General features: G+C 34.1%; 1 long non-coding RNA gene across 2 annotated transcripts; it reads left to right on the top strand.

The window, feature by feature from the left end:
- The first annotated feature begins 9,276 nt into the window (after positions 1-9,276).
- Positions 9,277-14,577, top strand: LOC136062931 (uncharacterized). Of its 2 annotated transcripts, none has more exons than XR_010624662.1 (3): positions 9,277-9,635; positions 10,546-10,621; positions 13,942-14,577. It is a non-coding gene; the product is annotated as an uncharacterized LOC136062931 (long non-coding RNA). The 2 variants fall into 2 exon arrangements; XR_010624661.1 differs by having other exon boundaries at positions 9,295-9,635; positions 14,105-14,577.
- Positions 14,578-20,085: the final 5,508 nt, after the last annotated feature.

The raw sequence follows: 20,085 nt of genomic DNA, 5'->3' as shown, positions 1-20,085 counted from the left end.
CTCCTGTTTTTTTTTTTTTTTTTTTTTTTTTTTTTTTTTTTTTTTTTTTTTTTTTATAACTGGGTTCTGTGAGTTTCCCAATGAAAAAAATAAAAAAGAGGAAGAAACCCGGGACGGTGAACCCAGGTGGAAAAAAAAAAAAAAGAGGAAGAAACCCAGGGACCGTGAACCCAGGTGGAAAAAAAAAAAAAAAAAAGAAAGAAGAAGGAAGAACAGGGACGATGAACCCAGGTGAAAAAAAAAAAAAAAAAAAAAAAAGAGGAAGAACAGGGACGGTGAACCCAGGTAAAAAAAAAAAGAAAAAAAAAAAAAAGAAGAAGAAGAAGGAAGAGCAGGGACGGTGAACCCAGATGAAAAAAAAAAAGGAAAAAAAAGAAAGAAAGAAGGAAGAACCCAGTGAAAGAGAAGAAAAGAAAAAGAAAGAAGAAAAAATAAGTAATAGTCCAGACCCAAAAATTGAAAAGAAAAGAAAAGAAAAGAAGAAAAAAGAAGAAGAAGAAGAAGGAGAAGAAGAGGAGCAAACGGCCAGACCCGTGAAAGACAAAAAGAAAAGGAAAAAAAAAAAGAGAAAAGAAGATAGAGAGGGAGCAAAAATCTATCTGTGGGCCCGGCTATGTGATGTTATTTACAAGTTTGCCATTGAAAACTGAAAACTGAAAACTGAAAACAGCCAAAAGTTGTTTTCAGTTTCCATAACTCATAACTCAAAAAGTAGAGAATTGAGTATTGAAAACAGAGTTATGGAAATAGAGTATTGGTGCAGGCAAACGAGTATTTTGCTATGGGTCCCACCATTTTTGAGAATTGAGTTATGAAAACTGAGAATTGAGTCACGAAAACACTCAATCCAAACAGCCTCTTAATGACTCTGTATTTTTATCTATTTCTCTATGTGATAAAGATTTGTTTTTTCGACTTTATATAATATACTTATCATCTCGACCTGACTCCACCAATGGAAGAACAGTTTATATGTTATCAGATATTAGTCAATCTGACAAATTCCTATGCAAATAGGGAAATGTTTTTTTTTTTTTTTTTTTTTTTGGGTTCAAAAGTTTGGCATATTCCATTTTATTTCTTTACCTATTGTTGTCGTTGTTGTGGGTAGAAATGGTGTTCCATGTCTCGGGAAAGATGCCATGTCACTTGTCCAATTATATTTTGCCATCTAATCTACCACTCCACAAAACTGTTTTTTTTTTTTTTTTTTCTTTTTTTCTGTTTTTGCTAGAGTTCTACAAAATAATTATGTCATCTCTCTTTTGTTATTTATCTTTATCATATGACTTTGTAATTTGGATAGAGAAAAATTCTTATATGATTGAGTTGGTTGTAACTCAGAATGTATTAAATTTATCTTCTTCTTAATAAAATTACAATCTTCTTATCCAAAAAAAAACTTTTTATAATTTTTTATTTTCAAAAAACCTTGTTGTTATTAATATTTATATTTGTACTTTTTTATTTAAAAAAAAAATATTTGTACCTAAAAATTCTTGTGTTTTGTGGTTTTTTGGTTCAAATCTAACTTATATAGAAAACTAATGGGTATCTAAACTTAATAATAAAGTCAAATGATATTGAGATGACATGATATGCTATTATATTATTTACATAAACTCAAAAAAAAAAGGTTTTTTTTTTTTTTTAAATTTGAAAAAAAAATTTAATTTTAATTTTAATTACTATAATCAGTGATACCTCACTCTTTGGATTTAGCTTTTGTAATGCCAAATAGCTAAATGATAACTTTTTGTGGTGTCAAATAACTAAATTTTTAGCTCTACTACTGTGGATGCTCTTATATTTCTTCTTCTTCTTCTTTTTTTTTTTTTTTTTTTTTTTTTTTTTTGTGGAGATATTGTCCTATTATATTTCAAGCCAACAGCAGTTTATCATCTTAAAAGTTGATTTGACTTTTGTGTTTTTTATTTTTTGTTAGTACGGATTAGTACACACAAAATGTTGTCGAACAATTTCAATTTGAAGTGAAAAAAATTTGAAAAATTAAATTAGAAGAAAAATAAATGAGATCAAGAATTGAAATACCTAGAAAAACAAATTCTTCTTAAAAATATTATAAGAATTTTTTTTTTCATTTAAATCTAACTTGGCAATTTTTAAATATCAAATTAATTTTTATTATTATTTTAGTAGCCACGTAAGCATCTAATGTGCCAATGGTACAATCCGTTAGCCACGTAAGCATTTTTTGTATGGAGTTAACAGTGGGGACCAACTTGACTGCAAATTAAAAATAAAAGGGACCAAATTAGCTGCTACCAAAATATAGAAACTAAATTAATTATAGGGATAATTACACTTTACCCACCTGTGGTTTTCCTCTAATTCGATGTGCCTACCCGTGGTTTTAATTTTGACACTTTGCCCACATGTGATTCTCACCGTTACTGTGTCGTAACTCACCTCTCTACTTTCCGTTACTCTAACACAGAAAATGTAAAAAACAAAACTCCAAACGGATCAAAACACTCCACTCAAATCTTGAACATGAAGAACATGTAGAACATACCCAAAATTTGAAAATTACAGGAAGTTGAACCCAAAATAATATCCAACACAGGCCCAAACCACAACAACAAAACTCAAATCTTACATCAAAACTTAAATCCAAAAAATTCAAAAAAGCTTAATCACAAGCACAAATTTTTCTTTCCAGGCATTTGGTAATGATTGTGGAACATACACAAAATCCAACAAAACTTAATCACAACAAAAACTTTGGCCTGGCATCAAAAATTGTGGAACATACACAAAACTCAAAGACAAAGCCAAAGTCATTTTTCTTTCCCTCAGACTTTACTCTTTTCTCTCGTCCCACAATTTCTTTCTCAGATTTCCCTTCTCTCTACAACCCGACCCACTCTCTCTCAGGGGTGTTCATTAGTCGAATCGTTAGGTACCACTGAATCATTGTGGGACAATTTTCCTTTGACTGGCATCGAGCAAGATCACCTGAGTTCATTTTTTCGGTATATACAGCGGTGGTTTTCATCTGGGTTTTCATCTGGTTTTCGGCGGTGGTTTGTCGATGCTCCGATCAGAGACACGAACCAAATCTAGGTTAAAAATCATTAGATCTGGGTTTGAACTTAAGCCAACTTGAAGCAAATCTAGGAAGATCTTGGTGTGAAAGCTTTTAAATCTGGGTTTGAATCAACCGAATCGGCTGGAGCCACTTTTGATATGGATCGATTTGCAGTGGGGGTGGTTGTGGCTTTTGATGTGGTGATTGATTTGCTATAATTTTTTTGGATTTGAGTTTTGTTGTAAGATTTGGGTTTTGTTGTGGGTTTGGCTAGGATTTTTTTTTTTTTGAATTTTTTGGATTTAAGTTTTGATGTAAGATTTGAGTTTTGTTGTTGTGGTTTGGACCTGTGTTGGATATTGTTTTTGGGTTCAACTTCCTGTAATTTTTTAGATTTTTGGGTATGTTCTTCATATTCAAGATTTGAGTGAGAGTGTTTTGATCTGTTTGGGATTTTGTTTTTTACATTTTCTGTGTTAGAGTAACGGAAAGTAGAGAGGTGGGTTACGGCATAGTAACGGCGAGAATCACAGGTGGGCAAAGTGTGGGTAGGCACATCGAATTAGAGGCAAACCACAGGTGGGTAAAATGTAATTATTCCTTAATTATAACTCCAAAATATAAATACCAAAACAATATTTTTGCCTTAAAAGCGTAGTACTAACTTTTATCCAGTTGTATTTATATACTATGTTATTCTATGCTTCAGTTGATTACTGGTAATAGAGTACTTTTAACATATACATTGCTTTTTTCTCCAAAAAAAAAAAAAACATATACATTGCTTTGAGGTTGGAAATATTTTATTTATTCAGCACATATTCGAAGGTTGTGTTGGCAATAATCCAATAAACAACGGGTAGTATAGTACTCTTCTCTGAGATGCAATTTTTTGAACGTGACATGGATGGTACCTCTTACCCGCTTAAATTAGGCAATTTTATGGGCAGAGTTTCTTTTTCTTTTTTTTTCTTTTTTTCTTTTTTAGTGCATGGGCAGAGTTTCTTTGGAACCATTGTTGATCTAATAAGCATTATGAGTTAGTCTGTAATCTAACTTCTGTTTTTTAGATAAACTCTGTAATCTAACTTGACTCTCCTCATTGGTTTCCCTCAAATATATAGATTTATGTTGCTTTGCAGCAGACTCCTCTGGTCACCTGGGTCAGTTTTGTGATCAATCTCAATCATATCATATGTATATTTTGGAATACTTCTAGAAACAAATATGGATAAATTATGAATTTTATATACATTACATAGCATATATATCCCATTACAATTTACAAGTGGTGATATGAACCACATATTGTTCCTCCAAAAGTTATTCGATGTTGTGTCCTTCACTAGATGACAAATATTTTAAAAGATAAGATATTACAGAAGAAAAATACTATATCCATAATATTTTTATAACATTTTCACAACAATAATGATTAAGTGAATTTTTTAAGAATTAAAAGGGATAATTAAGATATTCGGATTGAACTCTCAAAGTTCTCAATAGAGTCATCAAGCTATCAAAATATTGCTCACTCTCATAGTGTTTGTTTATCTATATCTATATTATATACTATATACTATTAATAGTAGGATTCTTTATTTGGGTTTCAACATTTTGTGTATTAAAATATCATCATACAAATTTTAAACTCTCTAAAATACCCCTATCTTTTAGTTAAATAATTTTAAATTAAAAAACACACACCGGTTAAAAAAATAATTTAAGGACAAAATTTAGCTACAAAAGTAGTTGTAACTTAAGGTTACAACCTTGCTCAATATCTTTTTATTGGAGACGAATTTTGAGAATTCCACCATTGGATTAATCTTCTTCTTATATACTCCATACTTGTAAAATTTCAAGAAAATTAAAGATCAATAGCTATGCCATCAATAAATTTTTTAATTGTTAATTTTTGTAGTTTAAAATTATGCATAAAATATAAGCTTATAGATTATATAGTAAATAATATCCAATTGACACAAAATTTGACATATGTATTAAGAGGGTAAAGAACATGCAATTCAATAGTTAGATTTTTTAAAATATGTAGTAATATTTATTTTATTAGGTAAGGTTGTGGCATTAGGTTACAACCAATTTTGTAGCTAAACTTTGTCCATAATTTAACCAGTTCCTAAGTTTTTTTTTTTTTTTTTTTTTTTTTTCATTCAGTCTAAAACTTAGGACACTATCTCTATCTCATTTTTAAATATTATTCCACGTTACCTTAATTCTTTCTTTAAAAATAAAAAAATAAAAAAAATAGACACGGTTATTTATATATCACTTTTAAACATTATAACATTAAACAAAAAAAAAAATAAATAAAAAAGAGCATTATTGCACATGCAAAACGCATGTGATGAGTTTAGTGTGTGTGTATATTTTTTTTTTTTTTTTTTTTTTTTTTTTTTTTTTTTTTTTTTTTTTTTAATTCCAAGGGTCTAGGCTCTAGGGGATGACATCAATATGAACTTTGGAACTCAAAACACTTTACATATGGAGAGTCGGACAAACTGCTATGTGAATAATAACATGGGCCTTTCTAGATGGAAATGGGCTAAAACCCACACCCACCTCCACAATATAATATGAATAATTTTCAGATACTTTTTTTAGAAGCTCTATTTATACCCATAGGGTTATGTTTCACCAAAGGCACGTATGGAGAGTTAAAATATTTCATAAAACCATTCACAAAGTTTGAAACCTCTTCAAACATTCAAAACAATTACCAGAAAATTTAGTTTCATGAGTTTTGATCAATCGAGAGTCCTTTCAATCGATCGAATGCTCTTTTCGATCGATCAAACAGGAATCAAATAGCAATCGAATCATCCAGAGACTCCAGGATTATTTTCTTCATCATTTCGATCGATCGAGCAAAAGTTTCGATTGATTGAAAATCCTTTAGTTCGAATTTCAATTGTCAAGGAATGAAGACGTGGCATTATTATTATTGTATTAGTTACAAAACCATTATCTTCTTCTTCTTTCCAATCCCAATCCATTCTTCCCACTTTTCAAAACCCCAAAACGTGAGAGATTTCAACTATGGGATATATATGTCATCTTTGTTGTTTTTGTTTTTTGAGTCTATTCCAAAAGATTCAACTCCCACCTTTTTCAAACTATTCACTTCAAACATCTCTAGTGATTCAAGGAATGGCAACTTCCCAAATGAGGCAAACGCACTAGCTTTGGACTCTCATAGATACAAAGTGTTTTCAATTTGGTCAAGGACATCATCCAATTAAGATAAACTGTGGTGCCCCCAGTAGTAGTGAATACTTAAAAGCTCCAAATCTAAATGTGGCTCAAACGCATTCAGAACTAATACATCATTCTCCATTCTTCTTATATCCATTGCCTCATCCTCTTCCGTGACAAAATTTAGATTCAAACCACAGAGGTGGATCTTTTATTGATTTGTGCATTTTTTACCTCACTTACATCTACCACTTTCCCCAACCTAGTTATATCAAGATTCCCTTGAAGATGGTTCAAAGTTTTCAAGTCTCCAAGTTTACATACTTCATCACCCTTACTACCAACAGGGAAGTAAGTTAATGTTCTAAGAGAAGTTATTCACCCAATTCCTTTTGGAAACGATGTCATTTCATAAAAATCATTCAACAGAAGGTGTCTTAAATTTATTAGTCTACCCATCCCATGGGGTAATTTCAAAAATTGATATAATTACGAACATTCAAACTTTGTAAATTACATAGATCACACATCGTTTTCAGGCAATTCTTTTACATTAATACAAGATAACTTGAGATACCTTAAATGTATCAATTTTTACCTCATTTGGAAGTTTCTCAATAGATTCACCTTTCAAACATAATGTCCGTAGACATGTTAAATGGTGGAATAAAATAGGTGGGACAGTGTGAAAAGACAAAAAAAAAAAAAATCAAATTAAGAAAACGTACATTTTTCCATCATAAACAGACTCATGAATTATTTCTTTAACTCTTAATGACAATTGACGAGCCCTTTTAAAGTCTATCTTAACCTCTTCATCAACATCAATTGTGAAGCATTCATTTTCCGTCATTGATTGTGCAAAATCATGCACAATATCATGCATTTTGCACCTTACTATCCTACCATCAATCTCATCCTTCACAAACTCTCTTGGAAGAAAGAGTGTTTGGCTAAATTTTCAAAGTAGTCTTCTGCTATAATTTTCATATTTGCTTTTGAATCAATATATCCTTGTGCCATCCATAGGAGAACCAACTCATCTCTACGAAAGTAATGATCTTTGGGAAAGATAGCACAACAAGAGAAGCAATGTTTCACTGCTAGGGGCAGCTCATAATAACTTAATAACAATGGCACCAGAAGACCTTTTTTAAAATCTTGTATTTCCCATAAATTACTATCCAAATATACTTCCATTGTTCTCTACTTCTCTTGTTGTGCATGAGACTTCCTAGTGTCTTTACAACAAGTGGCAAGCTTTTGCACTTATTTGCTAATTGTCTACCAAGGTCTTCTAGATCCTTATGTTGCTCTCTATCCTCATCAAAAAAATGCTATTTTAGACATCAAATCCACAGAAAGCTCTTTTTTTTTTTTTTTTTCTTTTTTTTTTTTTAAGGGTAAGCGATCTTGCTGGACCATATAAATAGAACTTGGGTCCAAAAGTTTGGGCCCAATAATATGCAGCTTGTTATTTACATTCAATTAAATAAACATGAGTCTGATGAGATCTAGCAGACTACACATGTTACAGTTTTGTATGTGCCCAAGACATAAGTCTCATACCATCTCATTACATGGATCATGTGAAAACTTTACTAAAATATTCACCAAATAATTAATTAATAATTATGCTTAAGTTCAAATCCATTGGATTTTTTGGCTATTAATTTAGGGAATTTTCTTTTGGTTCTTTCTACACAAAGTATCGAAACTAAAATTAAAACTACCACCAATAGGTGTTAGAGTATGAAATTCACGGAGAAATCTTATATTACTTTTTTACTTACCACTGAAAATATGCCATATTTTCTAAATTAAAATAATTTGCCACATTTGAGATTTGTTATGTTTATAGAGTTTCTCATTAATTGTGTTACCATATGCACAATTATTTATTTTTTATAGGGAAACTAATAATCCAGATGTTTTACTAAAATTAAAATGTTTTACGCACTAAAAAAAGCATATGTTACTTTTTTTTTTTTTTTTTTTTTTATAAGAAACAAAAAGACAAAGGAGAGAAAATGAGATTCTAAATTTTAATATAAAGATGTACTGCAAACTCCACTCTAAAGTTAAACTACACACAACTCTCTTAAGCAAGCTAAAAAGCACAGCTCATTTAAAGAAACAACCCTGATTCTTCTTCATACAGGAAATGTGTTACCCACCGATCATAATTTTCGGACAACCACAATTCTATGACCAGCCAAAAACGTAATGAAGAACATAAACTAGGGCCAGGGAGAATGGGTAAAGTAGAAAAGCTGGTATAGAAGTCCACAGAGGTAAATGGGTGCGGAAGCTGGCCAAGGCACCTATCACAATGCTGACAATAAGAATAGCCAGCATTTCAGATGAGAAATCCCATGCCAATCCCCCGAAGTAAACAAGGGCCAAAAAGACTGGGAGATTGAGAACATTATGCATGAAGAAACACTCTTAATCTCTCAAACAAATCTCTCTTAATCTTACAATCACTATATGAATCAAAATAGGAAGAAAAACAGAGCCAACGAAATGGTAGAGAGAGAACTCAGATATTATTCATTTCACAAGAATACAAAATACAGTAAATCAATATATCAGTGAATAGATATATATATATATATATAGTTACATTAGAGAGGAGAGGAAGGTGATGCCCAACGAAGTCTGGTATAACAAACTTGTAACTGCTTCGCACGTACTGTAACAAACCTTTACACGTGCGTGGCTTCCTCAGGTCTTTAGTGATTCTTACAGGGTAAAACGACACCGTTGGGTTTTAATGAGAGACGGCACCGTTTCACTTTAGGCGTATTTTATATCTCATCATTTTACTGCACGACGTCGTTTTGGAAGGTGAACTAGCCGTTGGAATAATTGCATCTCCTCCTTTATGGCTTGTTTGGATGTTAAAAAATGGAGGGGGAGTAGAGTAGAGGGAGGGAGAGTAATTTAATTACCTTGTTTGGAAGTTTTTTAAGGAAGGAGGGGGAGGGGTTAGGAGGGGTTTGGAAGGGTTTCAACTACCTCCAACCCTCCATTTTTAATTCCTCCAAATTGGAAAGATTTGGAGGGAGAGTAGAGTACATAAATTATTAAATGTGTAAATTACCTCATTTACCCCTATTATATTAAAAAATTTACAAGGTATTTTACAGTCCAAAAAAAAAAAAAAAAACCGTAACCCACAAACTCTCTCAACTCTCTCAGCCACAAATTTCTCTAAAGCTCTCTCGGTTCTCTCAGCTCTGTAACCCACAAGTTTCTCAAGCTCTCTCAGTTCTCTCAGTTCTCTCAGCTCTGTAACCCACAAATTTCTCTCAAGCTCTCTCAGTTCTCTCAGCTCTGAAACGCCTAGCATTCTCTCACAAAGGTAAACTCTGTTTTATAATTTCTGTTTCATGGGTTTCTTTTAAGTTCAATCAAATAACTATGTTCATAAAATTGTGATTTTATTGGGTAATTTCTTATTAATTGTGATTTTATGGGGTAATAACATGTTATTTGTGGGTGAGTTTCGGATCTGAGGGCTTTTTTTCTTAAATTTAAAAGTTTCAAAGTATTGCTCATTACATGTTTGATAAAGTGCTTGAGTGAGTCTAGACTTGCATAAATTTGTATATTTTGGCTATAAATGGATCTGTGTTTCTTGTTTATTTTTATTTTGTAACTTCTTGTTTTTTGTGAATGGGTTTCTGATTTGGGTAATTTCTTTTTTTTTTTTTTTTTGTGCGAATGGGTTTCTGATTTGGCTCCTCCTTAGACCCAACAAAATGGTACTCTCTCAGCTTTGGGATGTTCAAGTTTGAACTGGAAAATGGATCTGATTTATGTTTTTGGCATTTGGGTTTTGAGAAAACTGTTAGCTTTTAGCTTGAAATCGTGTTTGCTTTCATTTTTCCTGTTGTTTGGTTGCTGAGAAAAGAATAAAGGAGAATTTTTGTTTGTTTGTTTGTTGTTTATATGATGTTATTATGCTTAACCATATGCTGGTTTAGCTTGAATCTGATGATTTTTTCCTGTTTGGATATTATTATATATTTCTATCGTTTTTTTGAAAATATTTTATTTGAAATCAGCTTAAGCAAACCAATTGAAACAGATGGTTTAAGTAGCTTAGAGGCTTTGAATCCTATTAAAGATTTTCTGGGTTGTTTATATTTTGTGTTGAAGTTGCTGATATTTTACACTGGTCCAAAAGGAAAAGTTTATCATGAAAACATGCATTAATTTACAAGAAGATGGACTGTTCTGATTGATTCCTTTTGATTTTCTGCATGCAGGGTGTTGCTGATCGTGTTTGTCTCAGTCTCATTCCAACAGTGAGGGTAGCTGTGTCACTGCTGTAAGGGCATTAAGGTAACTGCCAATACTCTATAGTCCATTCAATTATTTTGAAATTGGGGACTCTTGAGTACTTTAACTTGTATTTGGTTGTTTCATATGCTGTGCTTACCTTTGTCACAAGACAAGCTTTGTTGTGTAAAACCTGGCTTTCAATGATCTCGTGAGCCAAGTGTAAGCCTGAAGTGGTTTAGTTTACCAAGTTTGGGCAGAGTTCAACTAGGCTTGGCTTGCTTAATGCTCGGCTAGTTTCCATTGTCTTTTTTTTTTTTTTTTTTGTGTAGCTTTAATTGTTGCTGGCCGTATACTCTCTGGTCAGACTTGGGATTATTCCAAAGTTAAAATTAGATTCCAGAAAGGATAATAAAAACAATTATTTTTAGGATGCAGGATCATTGGTATAGTTGGTGTTGGTGGTAGGTAATATCACCATCATTGGCTCTTTTCTAGCATTGGTGGGCAATGGCTTCTTAGTATGTCAAGTTATGATCACAGTCCCCTTTAAAGACATCTTTCACAGTATATATCTTCTACCCTATTTGCACATCAATCCCAGTGCAAACGTTCTGTCAAAAAGTAATTATTAAAAAGTTAATTACCAAATTCTGTAGAAAACTGAGAGATAGGAGCACTGTTATGTATGTTGCAGCTCATAATGAGCATCTTTAGTACTGCTAACTGTTGTACCCTTTGCCATGTTTTAGCCTTCATCCAATAACATAAGCAACAATTTTCAGATATAATGAAATGAAATGTGTAGGAAAATTTTTTAAATAACATACATAACAAGTAGAAATAGGACATTTTATTTGTTATGATAACTCTTTATCTTTTCTTGAAAGATCAAATAATGTGGTGATATTGCAAATAGCTAAAGTTTAATTAGTATCGTATGTTTTTTTTTATTTTTTTTGGTAAACAAAGAGGAAAATTAAAATGTTGCTGTAGGATATGTTTTGTGTTGTGTACATCTTGACTCCCATTTGTTATAGATCTTGCTCAAATCATACGGACTTTTAGTAATTTCTCAATACTGCAAGTTGTTTATGCTGTAAAAAATTTGAGGAAATAACACAGCAAGCATCTTAAACTCTTTNCATAGCAAGCATCTTAAACTCTTTCTTGCTTGGATCCTACAAAACATATATATATATATATATATGTAGGGAGACAACCAATTATGATAGTGTTGGAGGCAAAGTAAAAGATTAGAAAAAAAAAAAAAAAAAAATGAAGAAGCAAGCGGTTTGGCTAGCATACCAGCTAGTTAATTTATGTCAAAAGACATAAAAATCTTACAATCAAATAGAATCCATCTTAAAAGTAAATAAATACATGTGGTACAATCAGATAAATAAAATGTATGTCAAGATGATCAAGTTTGGCAATGAAGAAGACGCAACAGCTATTGATGAGGGTAATCTCTATCTTAAACTTGTGATAATGATGAAGATGTAGCAACTACTAATTATGTAGATCTAATTTTGATTCAACTACAACAAAAATTAAGATAATTACCCTAAAAAAATTATATAAAAAAAACAGTCTTTTATGATATAGCACATCAAGGGAAATAAATAATAAACAAACCTATGAACTAGACAAATTTTAGACACATATAAACAAAAGTAGAACACCCACTAAAGTGTTTCATTTCCTTAGACAATGTGGCTCAAGTCACAACAAGCCCTGAAATGAAAAATTTTGAAAGACATTGTGACACTTCACAATAAAGGTTGGGTAATAATGATAATATTTAAGGCACTACAAGAAATGCTGGAGCGCTGGGATCCCAATATAGTCTTTTTAATGGAGACTAAATTGAAGATGAGTGCCATGAAAAGAGAGAAAGAGAAAGCTGGTTTTATTTTTGGTTTGATTGTTCCAAAAGCTCAAAATTGTGGAGGTTTGGCAATGCTTTGGAAGAAAGAGATCAAGTTAGAAATCATGGGATATGTGGGAAACTTCATTGATGATATAGTTACTGATAAGTCTTCTGATTTCAAGTGGAGAATAACCAGGTTTTATGGGCACCCTAAAATGCATAGAAGAAAAGAGTCTTGGGAACAGTTAAAAAGCTTGAATAGAAGATTCCAACTACCATGGATTTGTTTTGGAGATTTTAATGAGATTTTGTCAGTAAATGAAAAATGGGGAGGAGTGCAAAGATCCCAAAGGCAAATGGAAGGGTCCTGGTCAGTAGTAGACTCTTGTAATTTCAAGGATTTAGGACATACTGGTCCAGATTTCACCTGGTGTAATATGCAGGAATGGGATGATAGAATTTATCTAAGACTAGATAGGGCTTTGGCAACACAAGACTGGATTGAAAAATACAAGGAGGTTCAAGTCCACCACATTGTGGACTCCACATTTGATCACTTTGCTCTACTAGTCTTGAATTCCTTTACTCCTCGACATCCTAGAAAACGCCGGTTTCACTTCAAAGCAATGTGGATAAAAAAGAGAGAATGCAGGGACATAATTGAGGTTGCCTGGGAAAATAGTAGAAATCAAAATACCCCGTATGGTATGGCTGAGAAACTCAATCAGTGTGCAGTTGAGCTAAATAGGTAGAATTTGGCCACATTTGGAAAGGTACCAAAGCAGATCCGAAATAAGAAAAAAGGGCTCTTAACAATATGGTAGCAAGAGACAAAGATGGTAGCATGGGAATAGAAATCAATAAGCTAAGAAGCGAGATTGATGACCTTTTGGATAGTGAGGAGATTATGTGGCAACAGCGAGCAAAGATTTAATGGCTTGGGCTTGGAGACAGAAACACGAAGTATTTCCACTCTAAAGCATCGGGACGGAAAAGGCCCACCTAATTTTTGGGTTAAACCATGGAATCATTTAGTTGATTTATGGTGTAGGTGTAAATGAGTAGATTGTCATGGAGTTAGTCAGTTATAAAATCACAAAAATAACATATGTAAAGAGAATATATGCATACAACAAGTTTTGTGACAATTTTGTCATGTAGTAACAAATATGGTTATATATAATTGTGTAAATATAATATGTGACACTCGTCTATAACAAGTTTTGTTTTTGCATTTGTGACAGAGGATTCAAAATTCCCTTTATGCCCCATCAATCAATATCTTTTACCATTAATATATATAATTGCAAAAGCCAATTCCTAAATCTCCTCCATTACATCTCTCAATTGCTTAAACACAAATTAAACAACCTCTTTGTCACTTCAAAATATCAAAATAAAACACCATTTAAAGCTATAGAGTATTTAGGAGTAGTTATACTTGTTAGGATTCCTGCTGTAATGCCCAAGAAGATTTTGATAGAAATTCACTGCCATACTTGTTATTCAGGTTCATGGTTAAGACATATTGCTGCTCCAACGGTTTCGACTGGAATTGACGTTGCCCACCCAAAAAGGAATCGAACCGAACTGTGGTTTCAATTGAAAGCTAACTATTCAATGATACTCCATAGTTGACTCTTACATTATAATTATTTGTTTTTTCATTCTAGATTGGGTTAAGTGGATCACTTGAGACACTTTGTGCGCAAGGATTTGGAGCAAAAGTATACAAACTGTTGGGGATTTATCTACAAGCTTCTTGTATCATATCCTTCCTCCTCTCTATCATCATAGCCAGTATCTGAGATTGCAAAGACGGCTGCTCACTATATAAGGTTTCTCATTCCTAGATTATTTGCATATGGCTTCCTGCAAAACATCTTGAGGTTTCTTTAGACACAATCTATTTTGTGGCCCCTGGTCATTTTCACAGGTCTACCATTGGTTATTCATACTGGCTTTGCATATGCTTTAGTACATTGGACATCTCTCAGTTTTGTGGGAGCTCCATTGGCAACTTCAGTTTCATTATGGCTATCAGTCCTTATGTTGGCCATGTATGTGACTTGTACAAAGAAATTTGAGCATACATGGGGGGGATTTTTATTGGAATCATTCCAATACATTCTTCCAAGCTTGAAACTAGCCCTTCTCTCTACAAGTTAAAATGGTTGCAATAATAACTTAAAAATGTTAAACTATTGTATCAACAATAATAAATTGCAATAACTTATAATTTTCAGTTGCAATAGAAGTTATAATATATGAGGAAAAATTATTGCAATAATTTAAAACAAAAAAATCATTGCAATAAACTGATACAAATTGTTTTTACAATCTAGAAACTGTTGGGGATTTATCTACAAGCTTCTTGTATCATATCCTTCCTCTATCCTATCATCATAGCCATTATCTGGTTCTTTACAGAACCTATACTAATCTTACTTCATCAAGAAACTGAGATTGCAAAGACGACTGCTCACTATATAAGGTTTCTCATTCCTGGATTATTTGCATATGGCTTCCTGCAAAACATCTTGAGGTTTCTTCAGACACAATCTATTTTGTGGCCCCTGGTCACATTCACAGGTCTACCATTGGTTATTTATACTGGCTTTGCATATGCTTTAGTACACTGGACGTCTCTCAGTTTTGTGGGAGCTCCATTGGCAACTTCAGTTTCATTATGGCTATCAGTCCTTATGTTGGCCATGTACGTGACTTGTACAAAGAAATTTGAGCATACATGGGGGGGATTTTCATTAGAATCATTCCAATACATTCTTCCAAGCTTGAAACTAGCCCTTCTCTCTACAAGTTAAAATGGTTGCAATAATAACTTAAAAATGTTAAACTATTGTATCAACAATAATAAATTGCAATAACTTATAATTTTCAGTTGCAATAGAAGTTATAATATATGAGGAAAAATTATTGCAATAATTTAAAATAAAAAGAATCATTGCAATAAACTGATACAAATTGTTTTTACAATATAGAAACTGTTGGGGATTTATCTACAAGCTTCTTGTATCATATCCTTCCTCTTCTCTATCATCATAGCCATTATCTGGTTCTTTACAGAACCTATACTGATCTTACTTCATCAAGAAACTGAGATTGCAAAGACAGCTGCTCACTATATAAGGTTTCTCATTCCTGGATTATTTGCATATGGCTTCCTGCAAAACATCTTGAGGTTTCTTTAGACACAATCTATTTTGTGGCCCCTGGTCATATTCACAGGTCTACCATTGGTTATTCATACTGGCTTTGCATATGCTTTAGTACACTGGACATCTCCCAGTTTTGTGGGAGCTCCATTGGCAACTTCAGTTTCATTATGGCTATCAGTCCTTATGTTGGCCATGTATGTGACTTGTACAAAGAAATTTGAGCATACATGGGGGGGATTTTCATTGGAATCATTCCAATACATTCTTCCAAGCTTGAAACTAGCCCTTCTCTCTACAAGTTAAAATGGTTGCAATAATAACTTAAAAATGTTAAACTATTGTATCAACAATAATAAATTGCAATAACTTATAATTTTCAGTTGCAATAGAAGTTATAATATATGAGGAAAAATTATTGCAATAATTTAAAATAAAAGAATCATTGCAATAAACTGATACAAATTGTTTTTACAATCTAGAAACTGTTGGGGATTTATCTACAAGCTTCTTGTATCATATCCTTCCTCTTCTCTATCATCATAGCCATTATCTGGTTCTTTACAGAACCTATACTAATCTTACTTCATCAAGAAACTGAGATTGCAAAGACGGCTGCTCACTATATAAGGTTTCTCATTCCTGGATTATTTGCATATGGCTTCCTGCAAAACATCTTGAGGTTTCTTCAGACACAATCTATTTTGTGGCCCCTGGTCATATTCACAGGTCTACCATTGGTTATTCATACTGGCTTTGCATATGCTTTAGTACACTGGACATCTCTCAGTTTTGTGGGAGCTCTATTGGCAACTTCAGTCTCATTATGGCTATCAGTCCTTATGTTGGCCATGTATGTGACTTGTACGAAGAAATTTGAGCATACATGGGGGGGATTTTCATTGGAATATTCCAATACATTCTTCCAAGCTTGAAATTAGCCCTTCTCTTTACAAGTTAAAATGGTTGCAATAATATCTTAAAAATGTTAAACTATTGTATCAACAATAATAAATTGTAATAACTTATAATTTTCAGTTGCAATAGAAGTTATAATATATGAGGAAAAATTATTGCAATAATTTAAAATAAAAGAATCATTGCAATAAACTGATACAAATTGTTTTTACAATCTAGAAACTGTTGGGGATTTATCTACAGGCTTCTTGTATCATATCCTTCCTCTTCTCTATCATCATAGCCATTATCTGGTTCTTTACAGAACCTATACTGATCTTACTTCATCAAGAAACTGAGATTGCAAAGACGGCTGCTCACTATATAAGGTTTCTCATTCCTGGATTATTTGCATATGGCTTCCTGCAAAACATCTTGAGGTTTCTTTAGACACAATTTATTTTGTGGCCCCTGGTCATATTCACAGGTCTACCATTGGTTATTCATACTGGCTTTGCATATGCTTTAGTACACTGGACATCTCTCAGTTTTGTGGGAGCTCCATTGGCAACTTCAGTTTCATTATGGCTATTAGTCCTTATGTTGGCCATGTATGTGACTTGTACAAAGAAATTTGAGCATACATGGGGGGAATTTTCATTGGAATCATTCCAATACATTCTTCCAAGCTTGAAACTAGCCCTTCTCTCTACAAGTTAAAATGGTTGCAATAATAACTTAAAAATGTTAAACTATTGTATCAACAATAATAAATTGCAATAACTTATAATTTTCAGTTGCAATAGAAGTTATAATATATGAGGAAAAATTATTGCAATAATTTAAAATAAAAGAATCATTGCAATAAACTGATACAAATTGTTTTTACAATCTATTGTAATGAAAATTTCTAACTAATAGCTTATTGCAACGAAGTTACCATTGCAATAATGTGATATTAATTCTTTTACAATCTATTGCAATGACAAACACGTAATTGCAACGAATATTTCGTTGTAATAATTTGATATCAATTATTTCATAGTCAATCGCAGTGACAAAATAAATTAATTATCTTTTACAATAAAGATATCATTGCAGTAATTTAATCCGACTTATTTGTTCAATTATTTGCAGTATATTACAATAAGTTTCATGAAGTAATAGCCTATACTTACAAGATATTCGAAATAGTAAATCGTTTATTGCAACAGTATATGATGTATAACCAAAAATCACATCTATGGTTCGTCCAGACGGGTCGTCCAGAGAGTTGGGGATAGCCAAACATCAGGCCATCTTCAATTCGTCCAGACATCTCGTCCTCGGGGGTGTTGGGCAATTGATCACTCCAGGGAATCCAATCGAGAGAATCGTCCATGCACAAGGTGCATGGACGACCACACAACGACACAGCGAAGAGTCGTCCATGCGCAGAGCACATGGATGACTACGCGAACACTTAGCGAACTTCGTAGCGATTCATCAACCCGCGTTCATCGCCGCCAATCCCTCCACTGCATGTAACTTCCAACGGCGGTTATGATTTTTTGTAGCCGTTGAGGAGGTTATGTCCGAATTCCAAGATCCTAGGGGAAGTTATTGAACTAGTAACCGCCCTAGAGTACCCTATATAAGGCCCGGTCTTCACCATGCAAAGGGATGAATTTCCTGAGATTTTACATTGAATAAAGTTAGAACTCCATTAGAAGAGAAACTAACTTCATCATCGGAGGGTGTTTGGCCAGTTCACCTCGGTCACCCTTTGACTGCTCTCTCTCTTTGTAGGCCTCCGCTAGCGCTGTAGTCCACCGAAGCCGAAGTGTTCAACTAATTGATCCCATACATCATCAGTTGGCGCCGTCTGTGGGAATAATAATTTCGTGAAAACGATTTGCGATTTGCTTTTCCTGGGACAAAAGTCGAATGGTTCGGACCAGATCGAGGGCTACTAGCCCAGGCCATCAAGGGAGTAGGGATGCTTTTAGCCATCCCCATCGAAATCACCAATCAGCGCCTGTCACGCAGTCGCCTTCCGTCCAACACATACAATCCATGGCGGCCGTGATGGCGGAATTAACTCGCCAAAACCAAGAGTTGACTAGGGAGATAGAAAGGCAGCGACGAGAAGGGCAAGCTGAGAGACAATCCCAGAGTCGAGGAGATGGAGGAGGAAATACTGAGCCCGAGATTCAATCAAGAGGCACCACTTCGCGAAGGGTGCCACATTTGGAGAAGGAAATGGATCAGATGAGGAAGGTTATGGATGAGATGAAGGAGAACATGAGAAGGGCAAATCCCGTAGAGGATTTGGTCCACCGAACAGACTCCCCTTTTACTGCTTCCATCAATGGGCATCCCTTGCCGCCTAAGTTTAAAATGCCTTCCCTGGACTCATACGATGGAGCACGTGATCCCTTCGATCATATCGCTACTTTCAAGACAACAATGCATCTCCAAGGAGTTCCGGACGAGATCATGTGCAGAGCCTTCCCTACCACCCTTAAGGGACCAGCACGTGTATGGTTCAGCAAAATACCCCAAATTCTGTAAGTTCTTTCGAGGAGTTGAGCAAGTTATTCGTCAATAATTTCATTGGGGGACAAAGACACAAACGTTCCTCGTCCAGTTTGCTGACCATAGAGCAAGGAGAAAATGAGAGCCTGCGTTCCTTCATCACGCGCTTCAATAGGGAAGCCTTGACAGTAGATGAGGTGGATGACAAGCTCCTATTGGCAGCCTTCCATAACGGGGTTAACTCTAATTTTTTATTCACAAGTTGTATGAAAAAGAGCCCCAATCCATGGCTGAACTCGTCCATTCAGCCCAAAACTTTATGAATGCAGAAGACGCTATCATAGCTAAGAAGAGGAAGAGAGCTGAGAGAATGGAAGCCAACCCCCGCGTCATCCTGACCAAGGGCTCGTCCAAAGAAGGGACGAACGGAAGACAAGAAGGATCGAGACAGGGATAACAGGAAGGCAGGCCCATCAGCACGGAATCAGAATTACACACCCTTGAATGCCCCACTCGATCAAGTGCTCATGCAGATCAAGGATGATCCTTCCTTGAAGTGGCCAGAAAAGATGAAAGGAGATCCTAACAAGCGCAATAAGAATAAATATTGTCACTTCCATAGGGATCATGGGCATGACACGGATGAGTGTTATGACTTGAAACAGCAGATTGAGAATCTCATCAGACAAGGAAAATTGAGGCATTTCGTTGGAAGAGATCATAAAGATGAAAAATTGAAAGCGAAGATGGAAGAATCATCACGGCCCCACTCGAAGAAATAAGAGTTATCATTGGTGGGACGTCGATGGGGCAATCCTCCAAGGCGAAGAAGACATACCTCAAAGTGTGTGCAAAACGTCCAACTCTCTGGACGCCCCAAGGACGAAGGAAACAACGAACCAACCATCACTTTTACAGATGAAGAAGCTGAAAGGATCCATCATCCGCACGACGATGCAATCGTCATTACCCTGCTTATAGCAGATTACAAAACCAGGAGGGTGTTGGTGGATAATGGAAGCTCCGCAGATATATTGTATTATCCCGCCTTCCAGCAAATGAGG

The sequence above is a fragment of the Quercus suber genome, unplaced genomic scaffold, assembly GCF_002906115.3.
Source record: "Quercus suber isolate HL8 unplaced genomic scaffold, Cork oak 2.0 scaffold_20, whole genome shotgun sequence".
Taxonomy (NCBI): domain Eukaryota; kingdom Viridiplantae; phylum Streptophyta; class Magnoliopsida; order Fagales; family Fagaceae; genus Quercus; species Quercus suber.
The sequence above is the reverse complement of the archived record's forward strand: the minus strand, read 5'-3'. Positions and strand labels throughout refer to the sequence as shown.